This window comes from Lepisma saccharinum, chromosome 1 (genome assembly GCF_977018435.1).
Source record: "Lepisma saccharinum chromosome 1, izLepSacc3.1, whole genome shotgun sequence".
Lineage (NCBI taxonomy): Eukaryota > Metazoa > Arthropoda > Insecta > Zygentoma > Lepismatidae > Lepisma > Lepisma saccharinum.
Genome location: NC_139229.1, coordinates 48872122 through 48890467, shown reverse-complemented (window position 1 = coordinate 48890467; position 18346 = coordinate 48872122). Strand labels below are relative to the sequence as shown.

The window sequence follows — 18346 nt, the reverse complement described above, 5'->3', positions numbered from 1 at the left end:
GGTTCACTATCGAGGAACGCGTGGTTATTTAGAAAACACATTACAGAAATGAGGAGTGGACTGCTCTGGATGAAGTGGATACCGTGAATATGTGATTTCCCGTACTTTTCTATTGTTGTCGGGGTGACAGGAATAAACATCCGTTAACAAACAATGCATAGCTACCGTCTCTGCTTAGCACTCACCGTTTCTGTAATGTGCTTTCAAAATAACGACGCGTTGCTCGATAGTGAACCGCTTCATGGCAACTCAACTGAACATCTGAAAAAAAAAAATGCTCAATTAATAATCGGAATGATGAGAGATAATGAAGATGATATGAACAGTGTTGCCAACCTTCAAACAAAAAAAATGACAAGCGATTTAAAAAGTACTCACTTTATGAAACACATTTATTTTGGAGTTTAAGGCTGGAAATTATTATTATGTATTGGTAAAAAAAAATATGTTTCTACCGAACATAACCCAGGAAGCATAGAACAACAATCCTTTGCTTAATAATTTCATAGAAAAGACAAACAAGAAAACTTGCGATATGTACAAAATGATGAAATATGAAGCTTTTATACATTGGACAATTGTTCGTGATTAATTGATAGAATGATTTGGTTATTTTATGTCCCTTTCCTGACACTTTTGGCTAATGGGGACAGTGAGAATGAGTAATGACATGATGAAATTGATGAAAGGACACTCACAGAGAACCCCAATTCCCAATCACTTGTTCTTATTTGCTCATTACGGTACAGTTAAAACGATGGAACATTTTCATGTTATGAACGTAACTCTTCTGTTAACATCACTGGAGTAATTAAATTGATACAAATACATAACAGATACTTTCATGTTAACATTATGTAGTCAATCACAGGTCATTGGTCAAGATATGTGTAGCATGTAACTTAAATACATCTGAGAATTTTAACATTTTGGTTTCACTTTTCATTGATTTGCCCAGTTACTCAAATGCACATATTCGCAATTAATGGGTACGCATTATTTTCCTATTCTATCTTCACAGATATTTTTCCCCTCTGATATTGTATTTAGTCACTGAACTCTTAAAAAGCCGTAGTATATTTCTTCATTGTATTACTAGAAAAACTGCATTTATGACCATTCTTTGGACATGAAAAACGTAAAACCAGGTAATTAGACAAGGAATTGCTGCTGAGTCATGTAACATTATCATAATTCAGAATCTAGTGTACTTAGACGAGTAATGGCAAGGGAATTTTAGTGAATAATTTCTGTTATTTAGCTTTGATATGAACAGGGAGTTCGAAGTAGGTACCTAGATATAGGCAGTATCGAGGAGAAAAGGTGAGTGAAGGTGTACACTTAGAAGAAAAGTATTGTTGTTAGACACTTTTTTAAAAACAAACTAAAATTTTACAACTTGCACTCGATCGTGAAAAACTCCTTGCATTGTGTATTTCTTCTTGATTTTTACGATTATCTGAATTCCCTACGAAAAATATACATGTACACTCTTTGTCTCGGACAAGATCTTTGTGGCGAAGTGGTTAGCGTAGCGCACTACGATGCCAGGGGTCCCACGTTCGAATCCAGATCTGGGCATGGGTGTTCTGTGTGAGTCTTCCCCCATCCACATCGTTGCGATTAAACAAAAGTGGCAGCTAAGCGACACAAAGTAACTAAAATCAAATCACGTCAAATCTCGGGAATCTGTGGAGCAAGGCGTGGCAATAACGGTAGAGAAGGGGAGAAAGAGAATGGTCGGAGCAAAGCAGTTCACGTTGCTGGAAACGGCTGGTAGCTGCAGATGAGTTTTCCCCCCTCCATGCATTTACTTCCACTCACACTTGCATTGGTCGATCCCTCTATAGTCCTACTTGTGCAGAGGACTTGTTTTCGGTCGCTTTGTTCAGAGATTCCCTGTGTGTTTGAATGAATACACTAGAAGTCGGCAATATTTCATGTGACTCTACCAGGCCTCTCAATCAATATAAAAATAATGGAAATGATCTATGAAAACCGTTGAATATTCTAATGTTTGGTAATCAAGAACTAAAATATTTTTCTAAAACAAGATTATTGGTATCTACCTCAAATTAAATGACTTTTGAAACTGAAGAAAAACACACATTTGTTTTGCCTGCCGAGTAAAAGTTATATACGTAAGATAGTCTATGTTGCAGTACAGAGAAAAATTAGTACAAAATACATATCTCTGTTCGTAGCTGTGAGAAAATTATTCTTTTTGCTTTTCTAGTTAAAATTACAGAAAATGTTTAAACCTCAAGAGCGTTAGGTGTGGTAGAAAAGTTAAGCAGACAATTTTTGCTTGAAGCACAGTGTACGAAGAGTTGCAGCGGAAATGCTCATTTTGATAATTAAAATGCTTTGCCCGGGAACAACTTTCGTTATGTCCAGGCAATCAAATGCTAACTTTGGTCATTTGTAGACGTCTACCGGACCCTTTCGTCTCCTGGCCTCTGTTTAATTATTCACAGGGGCGAGACAGATGCACGTTAGACGCTAGAAATGAACATGTTACAAGCTGCCTTCCTTCCCATCGAGCAATCTGCTCGCGATGACGTTGAGCTATTGCTCGGCGGTTTGGGATGATCGTAAGTTCAGCGCGTAATGAGACGACGCATCGCTTATGCCGCGGTTATGGACGGAGACGTTACACCCAGAGAACTGGATTCATATGGAAATACATATCTTCATATGATGCTAAAGTCAATGTTAATTTGCATACCTCCTTGGTGAAGTAGTTAGCATAGTGCTTTACGAAGCCAGAGGTCCCGGGTTCGAATCCCAGCATGGACGTACTTTGTGTGTGTCTTCATCAATTTCATCATATTGTCACTCATCCTCATCTTCGCGCCAAAAGGAGCAGGAAAGGAAAGTAAAATAAACACAATCAATCAATCAATGTTATTTTCTATTATCTTTACGAATTATGGTATGTAAGCTCGAAAAAAGCATTATTCTTCCATGTTTTCCATACATAAAATTTCCATATTTTCAATCATTTTTCGACATATACTATTCCATATTCATGCAATTGCTACATTTCCCTTTCTTGTGTTAAATACCAAAGGTTTTTCCTTTCATCTCTATTCTGTTCGTTTTGTACTCTCTATTTATTTTAAATCTTGATAACACACATTGAATCTGTTACTCTTGTCAACAATAGGCAATGTAAGCTCAAGCTTTCGCGGTGAAATTTATTGCACATTTCAAATATGCTATTAATAGTTTGTGAAATCTGTCCTTAGGAACAACAGAATGAGAATCACGTTCCAGAACTTAAAAAGAAATATCGGTAATTCATTGTTTTAATAACAACAGCAATGTGCACTTTGTATTTGAATTTTGCATTACAATTAATGTCATGTAAGCCTAATGCATAAACAATCCTCTTGGCTCACTTTGTTTACTACTAACATTTCAAGTTCTGATTAGAACTTCCTTAATCGTGATTGCACAGCAGATACATATCCAACCCTTTATTGCGACTGATTTTTCGAGAGTCTCTATTTCGCTTGCTAAACAGCCCTGTCGCAGACATAGGTTTGTTTCCTGCTTTAGCATTTCACAAACTGAACATTCCACAGACATGGCGCATTATAGATTTTCGATAGGTGGTCAGGATTTTATTGGGATTCCGTATTGAACACATACTGTACAGCTGTCATCCCGCAGTTGTTTGAATATCAACGTCCATGCTATACCTATTTGCGGGCAATTTATATCAACGAGGACAATTGCATAGATACACAATTCCGTTGTTTGTGTACAAATGTCGAAAACATCTTCATGCCGTATTTAGACAAATTTTGTATATCTGCTCACGTAAATCAGGCCAGATTTGTCTGGACGTCGTCTTATGTGGAACTTACATAAGAGTGCTTTCACTGGTATAGACGAAACCACGTGAGAGAACATCTCTGATTAACGAGAGATGTGTTAATGAGAGATGTAAATTTATTACGTCATGTTCTTAGTGTATTTCATTAAAATGTACGCAATCATAAATCATATTTTGACACTTAGTGTTGCCCACGGGACGAGACGGGACAGGCTTTTACAGGCTTACAGCTTTGTAATCGTTAATATTATTCGATCATATGAATTTAATGTTAAGATCATTAATAGCAGTGGTGTATTCAAGAGGGGCTATCGAATTTGACCCCACCTCCCGGCTACTAAAATATTCTTGGCACACACATACACACACAAACACGCAAAGTATTATATTATAGTAAGTATATAAGGTAGTTGATAATATAGTTAGGCATAGAATAGAGTTTGTCGCAACTGTTTGTTATAACTCTCATGCACTCTAGTTGTCTTACGGACGATAGACGAACGGACTGGCAGAGACCCAGTACGTATATCGAGATTTGTATGATTTGATACAAAATTTTCTTTGAGACTTTAGATTTTGATAACTGGGACAAGTAGACTGGAAACAGCAGTGACTGGAATATGGGCAAAGTCGTGTGTGGAAATAAGGCGCACAATTTTTAGACTTTCCTCCGATATTTTGCAGACAGGCAGGTAATAATATACCTGTAGCCTCATAGTTCATCGCCACCCTCTATTGTGTTCTCGCTGTCATTTTTGATCAGTGTGGAAGAAAACGTGACTTGAAAAACTCATCCTCTCGAGAGGAAGAACCCAGTATATTTCCGTGGATTGCCACGCGGAGAAGTTATTTCGAGGCTAAGGTAGAAACGATGAGTTATGGGACAAGAGATTAAGGATGGAGCTAAAAATAGACTTGGACCAGGCGGTGAGGTCAGCGCGTTTAAATCGCAATTCTTTCTTCTCCGCTGCTCTAGCACGTAAGACTTAACAGGAGAAATGCCTGAACATTTGAAACTATCTTCGTGTGAGTCATTTACGCATGTATGTAGTTTTAACTCAGTGTGAGTTACAGATGAGCGTCAATTAATTACTAAATTGACTTACTTCTTGGCTAGTTATTTTTCAACTACAACGACGACGAGATCTCTGCAATGTGATAATGGTGTGGAATCGTACTGAGAGCCAAAACATATTGAAATTTTCATAACAGAATCTGTGATATTAATTGCTTAAAAACATATAAAACCATAGGGTCCTATTCTCACATAGATTTCACAACAAATATATATTTCTTATTTCTAGCTCACAGAGGTTACTTTCGCCGAATCTGAGACCATTCCGTACGCGCAGTTCATTTAAAGTTTCTTCCACGCGTCTGTTTTCGTGCTTCTATTGGCTTACATGTGAACGTGCAGAGGAAGATCCATTCAGTCGCTTTTGTTCTATTCTGGTATGTTGAACGTGTGAGGTTGCATAAGAGCACCCTTCCCAATGAAACTTTATATACTTTTGTGGAGGACTGGCTACATGGTGCACTATCTCTACTAGAAATTGAAGAAAATCTACAATTCGAATCCTTAATCGTTTTTATTTCTGGAATCATGCACGTGTGTTTGTTTGTTTGATTGATTGATTGATTGATTGATTTGGTGTTTTAAGTCCACTTTATGCAGAGTAAGGCTAATCGGGACTGGACCTACAGTTTAAAGTGGGATCCGAACCACTTGTACCTCCACCGGGTATCGAACATTGTGTGTTAGTTTGAAGGTACAAAGGAGATTACTGTTACTTTGTATAGTCATGATCGTGTGCTGCACAATATTTACTTGGAACATCTATCCCATGAAGATTTTCTTTGCTATGTGGAGCCTTGGCTTCTGAATAACTTCTATTTTGAAGTTGGAGTGGAGGATAATTCCCCATGAAGCGTTTTTTTCCATTCTGTGGAGGCCTGGTTGCCTGCTGCACAATCCCCATTTGACGTTGAAATGGAAGATCCTTCCCTACGAAACTTTTTGTTTTTAGGGAAGGCTGGTTGCATGCTACACAACTTCTATTTGAAGTTGAAGTGAAGGATCCTACTCCATTAAGCTTTTTTGTTCTTTGTGGAATCCTGGTTGAATACCGCAAACCTCTATTTGAAGTTTCAGAAGAGGATCGTTCAAATGAACATTTTTGTTGGTTTCTGGATGCCTGATTACAGACTGCATAATCTCTATTTGAAGTTGGAGTGGAGGATTCTTCTCCATGAAACATTTTCGTTCAGTGTGGAGGCCTGATTGCTTTCTACATAACTTCTATTTGAACTTGAAAATGAGAATCCTTCCAAATGATTTCTTTCTTCTTTGTGCAGGAAGGCTTGGTTGCCTGCTGTTCAATCTCTATTTGAAGTTGAAGTGGAGGATTCTACCCCATGATGTTTTTTGTTATTTTTGGAGTACTGGTTGAATACTGCAAACCTCTGTGTGAATTTTAAGAAGAGGGTCCTTCCAAATGAAGATATTTGTTTTCTGAATGCATGCTTGCATGCTGTATGATCGCTATTTGAAAGGGGGATCCTTTCCCTTGAACATTTTTGTTGCTTTGTGGAGCCCTGGTATGGAGTGGAGGATGTTTCCCCATGAAGCTTTTTTTTTGTAGTCGAGGTAGAGAACTGCAAACCTGTATTTGAAGTTTCGAAAGAATAGCCTTTCAAATAAAGATTTTTGTTCTATGTTGAGGCCTTGTTGCATGCTGCATATCCTTTATTTGAAGTTGGATTAGAGGATCGTACTCCATAAAGCTATTTTGTTTTTTTGTGTAGTTCTGGTTGAATAGTGCAAACATCTATTTGAAGTAGCAGAAAAGGTTCCTTCCAAATGAAGATTTCTGTTGTTTTGTAGATACTTGGTTGCATGTTGAAGAACTTCTATTTGAAGCTGGAGAGGAAGATTCTTCCCCACGAAGCCTTTTTTGTTCTTTGTGGAAGGCTGTTTGAATGCTACACAACTTGTATTTGAAGTTGAAGTGGAGGGTCCTTCATCACGAAACATTTCATTCTGTGCGGAGGCCTGGTTGCATGCTGCATAACCTCTATTTGAACTTAGAGTGAAGAATCCTTATAAATGAAGCTATTTTGTTTTTTTGTGGAGAACTGATTACCTGCTAAACATCCTCTATTTGAAGTTGAAGTGAAGGATCCTACTGTATTAAGCTTTTTTGTTCTTTGTAGAGTCCTAGTTGAATACTGCAAACCTCGATTTGAAGTTTGAGAAGAGGATCGTCCCAAATGAACATTTTGTTTTTTTCTGGATGCCTGATACATGCTGCATAACCTCAATTTGAAGTTGGAGTGGAGGATCCTTCTCCACGAAACCTTTTCGTTCAGTGTGGAGGCCTGATTGCTTTCTACATAACTTCTATTTGAACTTGGAAATGAGAGTCCTTCTAAATGATTTTTTTGTGTGTTCCTTGTGAAGGCTTGGTCGCCTGCTGCACAATCTCTACTTGAAGTTGCAGTTGAGGATCCTACTCCATGAAGCTTTTTATTCTTTGCGGAGGGCTGGTTGAATACAACAAACATCTATTTGAAGTTGCAGTTAAGGATCCTACTCCATAAAGCTTTTTGTTGTTTTGCGGATGGCTGATTACATGGTGTACATCTTCTCCTTGAAGGTGGAGTGGAAGATCCTTCCACACGAAGCTATTTTGTTATTTGTGGAGGTCTGATTGCATGCTGCATAATCTCAATTTAAAGTTGAAATAGAGGATCCTACCCTATGAAGCTTTTTGTTATTTGTGGAGGCCTGGTTGAATACTACAAACCTCTATTTGAAGTTGCAGAAGTGGATCATACTCCATGCATTTTTTTGTTGTTTTTTTGGATGGCTGGTTGCATGCTGTACGACTTCTATTTGAAGCGAAAGATCCTTCCCCTCGAAGCTTTTTTGTTATTTGTGGGGGCCTGGTTGAATACTACAAACCTCTATTTTAAGTTGCAGAAGAGGATCCTTCTATGTAAAGGTTTTTTATATTTTGTGTATGGCTGGTTGCATGCTGTACAAATTCTATTTGAAGCTCGAGTGAAAGATCGTTCCCCACAAAGCTTTTTTGTGGAAGGCTGATTGCATGCTACTCAACTTCTATTTGAAGTTGAAGTGAAGGATCCTACCCCCATGAAGCTCTTTTTTTTTCTTTGTCGAGTCCTGGTTGAATGCTGCAAATCTCTATTTGAAGTTTCAGAAGAGGACCGTTCAAGTGAACATTTTTGTTGTTTTCTGGATGTCTGGTTAAATGCTGCATAATCTCTATTTGAAGTTGGAGTGGAGGATCCTTCTCCATGAAACATTTTCGTTCCGTGTGGAGGCCTGCTTGCTTTCTGCATAACTTCTATTTGAACTTGGAAATGAGAATCCTTCCAAATGATTTTTTTTCTTCTTTGTGAAGGAAGGCTTAGTTGCCTGCTGCTCAATCTCTATTTCAAGTGGAGGTTTCTACCCCCATGAAGCTTTTTGTTCTTTCTGGAGGCGTGGTTGAATACAAAAAAATCTCTATTTGAAGTTGCAGAAAATGTTCCTACTCCATGAAACTTTTTGTTGTTTTGTGGATGGTTGGTTGCATGCTGTACAACTTCTATTTGAAGGTAGAGTGGATGATCCTTCCCCACGAAGCTATTTTGTTATTTGTGGAGGTCTGATTGCATGCTGCATAATCTCTATTTGAAGTTGAAGTGGAGGATCCTAACCCAAGAAGCTTTTTATTTTCTGTGAAGGCCTGGTTTCCTGCTGCACAATCTCTATTTGAAGTTGAAGTGGAGGATCCTAACCCAGCAACTTTCGTTGTTTTGTGGAAGGCTGGTGTCCTGCTACACAACTTCTATTTGAAGCTTTTTTGTTTCTTGTGGAAGGCTAATTGCATGCTACTCAACTTCTATGAAGCTTTTTTGTTCTTTGTAGAGTACTGATTGAATACTGCAAGCCTCTATTTGAATCTGCATGAAGAGAATTCTACTACATGCAGCTTTTTGTTGTTTTGTGCAAAGCTGGTTGCAAGCTACACAACTTCTATTTGCAGTTGAAGTGGAGGATTCTTCCCAATGAAGCTTTTCTGTTCTCTATGTAGGCCTGGTTCAATACTACAAACTTATATTTGAAATTGCAGAAAATAATCCTACACAATGCAGCTTTTTGTTGTTTTGTGGAAGGCTGGTTGCAAGCTACACAACTTCTATTTGCATGAAGTGGAGGATTCTTCCCAATGAAGCTTTTATGTTCTTTAAGGAGTCCTGGTTGAATACTGCAAATCTCTACTTAACGTTGCAAAGAATTATTATAGAATAATAGAAAATCAAATATTTAAGAACAAGTACATCTTCTTTTCTTTCCCTTCTACCAAAAGTTCCACCACTTTCTTTTGCACAAGTTATTTTTTTTTTCTCCATCCGTTTTCGTGCCATTGCTTTATTTCCCTTTGGGCAGCTTAAGTCGTTCTCCGTTATGTTTTACTATACAACATGTCATTGTTATTATGTTATTTTCCTAGAGTATGTATGTTCTTTTCAACACTGGCACACGCCGTTGCACAACAGGATGCGGCGCCACCGAGGCGATTTAAAGTTGTGTTGGGTTGCCACCATACAGGCGGCAAAATAGGCTCTTTTGAACGCCTGTAGCGCCCAAACGATGCCCCAACATTTAAAATGTTACTGAGAAAAGTTGTGTGTTTTCGTATCCTCTATACGTTTCTGTTTCTCAATTTTAATGACACTCTCTATAATCGGCAGTAGACAATCGACATATTCCAAACTTCGATATCTCAAAATATATTAAAATGTAAAGATAGAGCACCATACATGAACAATCTTCGATATTTTTTGGAGGTGATGTGATCATCACCATGCTCCGGCCGCCTTTATTCCCCAGTGCATTTCCTGGCACCCATTTATAGAGGGTTGGTGAATCCTAGAAGCACTCAATGCAGAGATATTGCTGGAATGACTTACCCGTGAAAATAATAATAACAATTATAATAATAATAATAAAGTAGTGTTCTAAATATTTTAGTACCCCTTGGAGAGCCTTCTATTAGTTCCCATGAAGTATATCGTGGGTACGTAGTAAATGCAGCTCCAGTGTTTGCCATTTTAGGAGGCATATTCTGTGGAATGGTGTTCTAAATTATATTTATCATATGTTTATATGCTTGGTGCGGTCGGTACGAGGAACATACAGCTGTAATAATCACAAAGGATCTTCATACGGTAATACTTTTGGAAATTTATCTCGGTTCAGTTGATGTAAAGAGAAGATATGTAATACACATTTGAACTCTCCTTGATAGCTATTAGGCAGTATAAGTTTTTTTGAAGTTTATTATGGAATCGTGCTCAGCGTAACACAGAGAACATTGCGAGAATTAAGCTGCGTACTATCCTCGAAATCAATAGCTCATTTCCATAGGTTGGCTGCGAGAGTGCAGCGTCACGTGCCGGGACAGATAACACGAGGCAATGCTGCGAAAATTACCGCAAATGCGAAAATTAGCATTAGTATGGAGCATTGCACAAATTCTCGCACTAATGGTTCTTCTGCCCGTTTCGGCACAACGCAATCGCGAGTTTGGAATTCTGGGTACAGGTGCTTTGGTGAAATTCGCTTTTGCGGTTATATTTGCTTTTCCGTTTTCGTCTCTTCTAAAGGTTTTTTTTTTTTGCAAGGTTGTAGGCGGGATAGGAATGGTTTAAAAACATTATGTGCAACCATTCGGTATTATTTTGTTGTGTTTCCTTCATATCTGTTGGCATACATCATTTTTATCCGGACACCTTTGCTCCCAAAACTTTCTGAACAATATTTTCGTAGATGTGAAGTTATCGTATATTCTGTTTCATCTGGTTTTCTTAACCGAATTCCACTACTGTCACTGACCTTGTAAGAGTTTTTTACCCGCGCTTTTGCTTAGAAACCGCAGAACAATTCTTGGCTCAAACGTTTAGCAAGGACTTCGTTTTGTGATTGTTGTAGTTATCGATTGTTTACAAATCACTTTCTTAAAACTAATGGAGGACCATATGCGATAATATTTAGAATATGAATCTGGTATTTCATCTGTTACGTTAGTTCAGTCACTCAGATGTATGACACATTTGAAGGATGTTCTTCCATTCTTAGAAATGAAAGAATACATTTAACGTTCACTTGCTGTATTGTTTAAACACACACAAACATTAACACGTTCATAATCTTATTGCACACACTGCATGATTGGAGCAAAAATGTTTGTTTTAAGGACCACTAGCACACGTCTAAAATGCACACCAGTGCTCAACGCAGCACCTTCCCTCAGAGTGTAGCTCTTTCTTTCTCCCATTAACTAACATTATTTTGTTAGCGCGCGCAGTGTTACCAACCGCCAGAATTAACGTTTAACCTTAGTCACAACAGGCTTTAATTTCCTCATCTCTTTCGAGCCATTATTTTTCACCAAATATAAATTTTTACGAATTTAAATATTCCATGAAATCAGTTTTGATGGCTCATTTGAGTATGGTGATAAGAAATATTTAGACCTATCCAATAAGAAGTTTCCCTTTCTCATTTAAAATTATCGTGATACCGCCGGGGCACCCATACAGAGTTTAATCACACATTTAAAAAAATGACACCATGCAACCACTGTAGGGTTCTTATGCTGTGAAGGATTACGTTTTTACGATGTTTCTCTATTCTGAAAATCCTTGCCTGTTACGAAGTTGGAAATACATTGAAATCATTAGCTTTTGATTAATAACCAAACTAAAGTGTTTCCTACAAAATTTGTTTTGAGTTAAGAGACCTATCAAACGGAAGCCACTCAACTACTTTTGCCATTTGAAATGTTTGACGTAGCACCCCCGCTCCCCCTGTTCAAAATGCTCATACTTTCTGGTAAATTGATATTGATAGTCTATGTAATTTATTATCCATTCAGAAACAATTAGACCATGCAAAGTTGCAAACTCACCCTTTCCGCTTAAAAGGACAATGGTATTGGAAAAATTAGAAGACAAGACATACACGAACAAATCAGAATTCAAAGATTGTATAATTGCTTTCAAAGTGTAAACAAATATGAAGCTGAAGATATGAGAAGGTTTTAAGGTTCCACAAGAATAAGAAAAAAATGTTACGTTCGTTAAAACATACCGAGTCTCTTAGGCTTCATTGTGCTTTAATTAATACAATATAATACGTAATAATACGGTATATATATAAAATATACAGTACTGAAACTCGCGCATCTCGAACGTGGTTGCGTTTGCCGACGGAGCATAGCTCCAGCTGCACGTCTTCGCAGTAGTGGAAAGGAAGTTGTGTTGTACAGTTGTTGTTGGAAATGGGTCTCTCGACGGAGGGAAAAGTATTCATGGTTGAGCATTATTTCCGCTCATACGGAAGCGGTCGTGAAGGTGGACAGAGTTTGAAAAAGGTGACTGGTCTATATGCAACCCAAATGACAATCGTCCACTCCACATGCCCTAACCTAACCTTAGGTTTCCTGACAGTTATGCAACCCAAAAGGCACGATTGTTATTTGGGTTGCATATAGACCAGTCACTATATTGTAACATGTTTTATACTTTTGTTCATCTTTTCATTTCAGTACTGTATATTTTGGCGCATACGGTAATAAGGGTAATAAATATTATTAATTAACATGGGTAATTACAATGGTTTCAAAAGTTCCAACTTGTTTGCAGAAGCGAAATGACTTTTTAAGGGGTAATCAACCTATGAATGAAAATATCAGGAAATTTTTAAAACGCATATAAATAAGGAAAAGGTACGAAAAATTAAGTGCTTGCATTTTCCAGGATTCAAGAATGTAAATAAATTAGATTTTTTCCTGAACTACCACCTTGATTGGAGGTATTCTGTGTAAAATGTTTTTAGACTGTATTTTCGTTAATTCACGGCTGAATAAACATTAATCTCTTGAAAATAAAATGTGATTTAACCCTAAGTTCTCAATTATCTTAACACTGAGATCTCAGTTATATCTTAAAGCACCATAGAATGGTCTGCAAATTTATTTTCAAATTGTATATAAAACCTGAAAAAGCTTGAGAATTTATCTTGCAAAAACTAATGGAAAACCTGCAATATAATCCAGCATCACAAAATGTACGAGAAACAGAGAGAGAGAGAGGGGGGGAGAGGAGAAATAATATTTCAAAAGCTATTAATTCGTAAAAGATGGCAAAAATTGATTGATTCATCAATGTTACTTCGCTTTTGTGCCACTTTTTGCTCATAGCGAATATGAGGATGAGTGATGATATTATAAAAGTATTGAAGTGATATTCACAAAACACAACCCAGGACCATTGAACAAGGGCTAGTGTAAGTATTATCGACCATACAATCTTGGCCTTAAACATTAGAGGGAACACACGACCAGAATTCATATCTGAAAACATCTTTTTCCTTCTTTTCTTCAGTGGCAGTTATGCTAACGTAAAAGAACATTTTCAGCTCTTGAACCGAAATTGCTGCATCCACTTACAGTAAGCCGTAACAATTTGCCATAAAATCCGGGCCCGTGCTCTGCATACGTCGCCATTACTATGTCATTACCGTAAACTGTCGGCTATTTATTTGCGGCCTCCCTCCCACCGTCATTCGCTGTAGGATATTATCGCAGAGCATCATAGATGGCACTGTACAGCGCCGCGGAGAATTTGTGGATTAAAAGCAGCATTTTGCAATAACGCGTTAGCTTTAACTGTAGCGATCCGCAAAGCTTAAACAATACCCTCGTGCAGTGTTCGTGATCATGTTTGTTTGCTCGAGCTAACTATTGGCATCACCGAAACTAGTGGATCTCGATGTACAAAATTTGTTTGACTGATATATATATAACTCGAAAGATTTGCCAATAGGCTATAGCCTAGGGGCAGCAAGTCCAGGGGGAAGCACATTAGACGCTGGAGGGATAGAAGTGACATAGACTATTAAAATTCCTTAATGTTGTTATAATAGTAAAATAAAATATGTCAATTTACTTTCTTATTTCATGCAAGAAGATAGAGGAAGTAATTTCTAGCGTGTAAATAACATCGGAACCCTATTTTCAGAAGTCACGTGACAGTGCTCCAATATAAACAATTGTTCCTCGAAGAAACGAATGTAAACATTTTGAATGCCAACATTTGAAAGTCAAGTGGAGGGATATTGATAATTGAAATCAACATCCTTGTTTCCCAGTTCACGTCCAGTGTGGCTACCGTATTGTAGTGTCGGTTTATCTTCTTTTGGTGCGTGTGCGGTATTAATGTTGCGTGTGGCGGTGAAATGCATAGTGTAAGTGGAGCTTATAAACAAAAACAAACGAAGCTTTATAAATAGTTTTTAATCAGATGTGTCTGTATTTTAATGTTTACAAGTGTTGTTAATACAGAGCATGCAATTAGTGGAAGTGAAGTAAAATGGTGCCCAATACAATTGATAGCCAAGGGGTCCAAATTTTATAAATTCCTCCCTCGATATAACAAACATGAAACTCTTTTGTCTGACAGCAGCGTCAATTATACGTTCTCGAGCGTACATATACGACAATTGCATTTCCCATACGGAGATACGGTCTGTTTATTTGACCGTACGCTAAATTTTGTGTATATGGAAAAAACAAGCAATGGGAAAATTCTGATTCTGCTATTATAGACGAGATTCACATTTCTATGAACTTAAAATTGTCAATACCTAATGACATTCTTTCATTGTATGAAAAACTTTCGAAAAAATTAATAGAAACATCCATGACGTTCGGAAGTGCACAGGTAAGGGGGTGAAATCTCCTGGAGAACTATTATAACCTAAAATTACACATTTAACACATAATTTCATTTCTGTCACAGTAATCTATGTCAATGATTACAAGGACGTTGCAGGAACATGATAACTTCAGACTGACGGAGTACTTTTTGAGGAGGCAACACTATTATGTAAGAAAATATGCCTCATTCGATCCCTCACTGCAAAAAATTCTGCAGATGTCCATGGAAACATTCCTTAGATTAAAATCTGATTGTCAACATGCACACAAACACAAAGTGCAATAATCGACAACGAAATTAAAGCGTTAAAGAATATCTAACTGGGCTCTGAAATTTAAAATTTATTTTCTTCGCTGACAGCAATTTCAAAGATAGCGTAGGCCAAATCGCGGCTCGATATATTTGTGGGCAATAATACGAACATATTAAACATATTGCTACGGGTGAATCCGTAAATTGCACGTGTACATTCCATTTAACATGAATGTGCGGTTTTGATGCTTTGAGATATTGTAACTCTGTTTTCATAACATTCTCCTATTATGCTGTATGGATATTTTAGAACTTGCTAAATCCGAAGTCTTATCTACTAGCTTAAACTTGTGTATATTCGTTCGCTCGTTTATTCTAGCAATCTAAACTCAACTATACGTATTTCTCACCCAAAAGCAAATACATTTCCAATATGTAATGTACTGGATGTTACTGAAGCAGAAATTACATCGAACATCAAGGACATCATCTGCCGGCCTCCGTATTGAAGTGGTTAGCACATTGCACTACGACGTCAGGGATCCCGGTTCGAATCCCGACCTGGACTTGGGCGTTTGAGAGTATCCCTTCATAATATCATCACTCATCTCCACCTTCGCGATCAGCCAGAGTGGCAGAAATGCGAAGTAAAATAAACCAAATCAATCAATCAACAAGTACATCAATGTTCTTGGAATGTATGAGATAGCTTGCATGATATGACTCAAAAGAATTCTTCAGTTTATCCTTAGGCGAAATATACGATTAATCTAGTAATCTCTGTAACTATAACTGTACGTGCAGCACACACGAATTCAAAAGGTAGCATTAGGTCATCCATAGTTCGTTCATTTCAAGATTCCTGACATTCACATGAATAAATTGTAAGTGATACCATTAGTTAACTGAGTTTACCGATACTGCAGTAGCAGCATCACAGTCGTCATGCAATCGCCGAATGGTATGCACAGTGCCCTACTGGACAAGGGGTCCAGGGTTCGAATCCCAGCCGTGGCATGAGTGTTTCTTTGCGAGTGTACCTCAATTTCATAATATTATCCCTCATCGTCGCGATTAGTCAATAGTGGAACAAAAGCTACGTAAAGCAACCTCAATCAATCAATGTAGTCAATGGATATCGGATTCGATTCCTTGTGGAGTCGCATAGGGCATCAGATCCCACTTCAAGCTGTTGCGCTTTTAAAAGATAGAACAAAAATCTTACTTCTTACCTTATAGCCAGTTAGTTAATACTACAAGTATTACCAATGATTGTCTGGATGGAAACAATAATGTAAAACTAATACAACTAAAGCCAACAATAACTGCAACTGGGCAACCTTACCTACAACAGTAAGTTGCTTTCCACTTCAGTTTCAACAGTATAGTACTGGTACATTTCATGTATTAAAGCATTGACAAGAACCTTGTAGGTAGGTTAAATCTTGGCAATAGAAATTTGGTGAAGTTTTCGGTGTTACTATTTCGATAGCTCTTGTATGAGTTTGGGTTTTCTTAGAATGTAAGTACAGTAAAACTTCGTTAATCCGGACCCCGATAAGCCGGACTTCGCTTAATCTGGACAGGCAAAAGGCAAAAAAAGCAGAATGCAAGTTTTAAATTAGGCTAGAAGTCAACAAGGCAACTTCCCAAAGAAAGGGCGGTCAACCACTGATGAAATTCTGTTTTCCGCAGACTTTGTACTGTACTGTATAGTGTATTTAGGCTTACGCCATTTAAATACACAATAATAAACGTGTTTTGTTGCTATAAACTGAGTCTTAATGCAGTTTCTACTCTTGTTTTATGTTATTTCAGTTAATCCGGACTTATCCCTCCTATTAGTCCGGATTAACGACGTTTTACTGTATACTGTTTCTAAATTACGCGTAAACGTTATGACGTTATGAGATTTAATGACTTTGGTTAAAGTACTTGTGCTTTGCTTGGCTGACTGATTGATTGAGTTGGTGTTTTAAGTCTACTTTATGCACAGTAAGGCTAATCAGATCCCACTTTAAAGTTTAAAGTGAACCACTATGTGCCTCCACCGGGAATCGAACCCGCTACCACTGCGCCATGAGGGAGCTTTGCACCACGCCATGAAGGCGTATAGGGGTTAGGGTCCCACATATTCTTGGTCACTGACGAAGGTGGGGGGGTGGTGTGATCAGCACCACGCCCCTGGTCGTATTTACCACCAAGAGTTTCCTCCAGGTACGACGCTGGGTTGGCGCAGGAGCCGCTTGAACGGGATCGAACCCTGGTCTCTCGCATGGTAGTCAGACGCCATAACGACTGAGCTAAAACTGATATCATAATCACGTAGGTCACAACCAATATTTATTCTAAGGTATTTAGAACCGGAAGGCAATGGTTTAAATTACTGACTGGTAATACATACAAATTCCTCCCTCAAAAAAAATTCTACCTCCCGGAGTGAAGTTAAAAATACGCTTCAAAGCAAAAAGCTTCATTCGCACAGTGCTCGTCAGGAATGGCTTCTTATAAGAGAGTCTTCTTTAAGAAGAGATTCTACACCACGTCACTTGTTGCAGAAGACAAAACCTTATAGAAAGGAGAGAATGCCTACAAACGAGATCATAATGTCAAACCGTTTTAGCCTCGTGAAAATCGCATATCTTATTGTACCACCAGAGTGACGGATCATTCAAGATCGGGTGAAGGCAACTTGTCACCAGAAACGATGACGACGCACAAATTGCCTTGTTTCCGCCCGAGATGATTTTGTGGGTGTTTGAACTACAATGGGAACGTTGGCGGGTAATAATGCTCCTCGTAATTGATTAGGGATTACGTCGGGGGTGGAGCGAAGCGATTTGACAAGGAGAAGACGAAGTGGGAAGAAAATTTAATTACAAATGTTTGAGTAAAAACCCGAGAGAACTCTGGTCGTATCTTGAGAATCTTGTCTGTAAGACTGGAGAAATGAACTTTCAGAAACATCTTTCAGCTGAATGAAAGTTCAACATTGCGGTCTTTACCCAAGAGGAAATTCCGCTGCTATTGTTAGTTTGGTACCATGCATCAAGGGCGTGCCGAAAGGGGGGATTCAGGGTTTGAACCCCAAATATATCTTAGAAATCATAGTACTAACTAAGCTAGGTCGATAGATTTAAATCAGGTAATTTTTAGAAAAAATCACTTTAAAGAAATAATTTATAGTATAATGCACATAAGGATTTTGTAGATATCAGAATCACATTTGGTGAAAATACATTAATCTTGTAATCATTTAATTGTGTTTATTAGGCCCTAAGAAAGGGAATAAAATATAGAGGAAAAGGTCTAAATATGGGCCCCCCTTTTTATGTTGTCATTTTCGGAGGAAAAAATTAATATATCAAGCACCTGCCATTAAAATGCATGTCTATGGAATATATACTTAAATGTAATAGCATGCTAAAGTAAAGATGGTCTCTATTTTTTTTTAAA

At 37.9% G+C, this 18346-nt stretch overlaps 1 protein-coding gene across 1 annotated transcript in view; it reads left to right on the top strand.

The window, feature by feature from the left end:
• SP2353 (EGF like, fibronectin type III and laminin G domains protein pikachurin) overlaps positions 1-18346 on the top strand; it is a 507832-nt gene that overhangs the window by 293149 nt on the left and 196337 nt on the right. The gene's annotated exons all lie outside the window — the stretch shown is intronic.